Source organism: Entelurus aequoreus, linkage group LG27 (genome assembly GCF_033978785.1).
Source record: "Entelurus aequoreus isolate RoL-2023_Sb linkage group LG27, RoL_Eaeq_v1.1, whole genome shotgun sequence".
NCBI classification, from domain to species: domain Eukaryota; kingdom Metazoa; phylum Chordata; class Actinopteri; order Syngnathiformes; family Syngnathidae; genus Entelurus; species Entelurus aequoreus.
Window position 1 is genome coordinate 7,654,152 of NC_084757.1, and position 2,359 is coordinate 7,656,510.

Here is a 2,359-nt window from a genome sequence, read left to right on the forward strand (position 1 = left end):
GCAGTCCATGTCTTGTTGAAAACACGCCATTCGTCATCAACTTTTCTCTTTTTAGCGTCTCGGGGATAACCGGGCATCACTTGTCGCTGTGCGCCTTCCCTCACAGGACATACGCACATATAACACTTTTCAAAATAAAAGCAGCACAGTTGTATTGCACGCACGACAAAGATGTTTTTTTAAATGTATTTTGTAATTTGAGATTGCCGCTGCGCGCACGAGCATACGTCCACACGGAAGTAATACAAATAACGCTTTTCAAAACAAAAGCAGCACCGTTGTATTGCACACTCGAAATAGATGCTTTTTAAAATTTATTTTGTAATTTATAATTGGCCTCACGCGGGCCGGACAGGGACGTACAAAGCCCACGTCTGGTGTAGATGATGCTACATATGTCAACAATATCAAGCACATGATGTTAAATAACATCCTGTCATTTCATTTTGATATTATTTTTTATCTTGATGGACTGAAAATGAACAGCAATGAGTTGACTGATGAACATTATCACATCATTTATTCACAAAGTATAAATAAGGACAAATAAAGATAGAATACTATTAACCACAACATATAAGTGTAAATAAACAACAACATTATCATTTGTACATTTTTAGAATGTGTTTGTTCTATTTTTAAACAAGGAAAACAATCTGAAGTTGTCTTTATTGTTAACTTATCATTTTGCCAGTCCTGCCCACTTGGGAGTACATTTGTCTCCATGTGGCCCCCCGTCTAAAATGACTTTGACTTAATAGATCATTATTGTGTCCGTGTGGCCCCCCGTCTAAAATGACTTTGACTTAATAGATCATTATTGTGTCCGTGTGGCCCCCCCGTCTAAAATGGCTTTGACTTAATAGATCATTATTGTCTCCATGTGGCCCCCCCGTCTAAAATGACTTTGACTTAATAGATCATTATTGTCTCCATGTGGCCCCCCCGTCTAAAATGACTTTGACTTAATAGATCATTATTGTGTCCGTGTGGCCCCCCGTCTAAAATGGCTTTGACTTAATAGATCATTATTGTGTCCGTGTGGCCCCCCGTCTAAAATGACTTTGACTTAATAGATCATTATTGTCTCGGTGTGGCCCCCCGTCTAAAATGACTTTGACTTAATAGATCATTATTGTGTCCATGTGGCCCCCCGTCTAAAATGACTTTGACTTAATAGATCATTATTGTGTCCATGTGGCCCCCGTCTAAAATGACTTTGACTTAATAGATCATTATTGTCTCCGTGTGGCCCCCCGTCTAAAATGACTTTGACTTAATAGATCATTATTGTGTCCATGTGGCCCCCCGTCTAAAATGACTTTGACTTAATAGATCATTATTGTCTCCATGTGGCCCCCCGTCTAAAATGACTTTGACTTAATAGATCATTATTGTGTCCATGTGGCCCCCCGTCTAAAATGACTTTGACTTAATAGATCATTATTGTGTCCATGTGGCCCCCCGTCTAAAATGACTTTGACTTAATAGATCATTATTGTCTCCATGTGGCCCCCCGTCTAAAATGACTTTGACTTAATAGATCATTACTGTGTCCATGTGGCCCCCCGTCTAAAATGACTTTGACTTAATAGATCATTATTGTCTCCATGTGGCCCCCCGTCTAAAATGACTTTGACTTAATAGATCATTACTGTCTCCGTGTGGCCCCCCGTCTAAAATGACTTTGACTTAATAGATCATTATTGTGTCCATGTGGCCCCCGTCTAAAATGACTTTGACTTAATAGATCATTATTGTGTCCATGTGGCCCCCCGTCTAAAATGACTTTGACTTAATAGATCATTATTGTCTCCGTGTGGCCCCCCGTCTAAAATGACTTTGACTTAATAGATCATTATTGTGTCCATGTGGCCCCCCGTCTAAAATGACTTTGACTTAATAGATCATTATTGTCTCCATGTGGCCCCCCGTCTAAAATGACTTTGACTTAATAGATCATTATTGTGTCCATGTGGCCCCCCGTCTAAAATGACTTTGACTTAATAGATCATTATTGTGTCCATGTGGCCCCCCGTCTAAAATGACTTTGACTTAATAGATCATTATTGTCTCCATGTGGCCCCCCGTCTAAAATGACTTTGACTTAATAGATCATTACTGTGTCCATGTGGCCCCCCGTCTAAAATGACTTTGACTTAATAGATCATTATTGTCTCCATGTGGCCCCCCGTCTAAAATGACTTTGACTTAATAGATCATTACTGTCTCCGTGTGGCCCCCCGTCTAAAATGACTTTGACTTAATAGATCATTATTGTGTCCATGTGGCCCCCCGTCTAAAATGACTTTGACTTAATAGATCATTATTGTCTCCGTGTGGCCCCCCGTCTAAAATG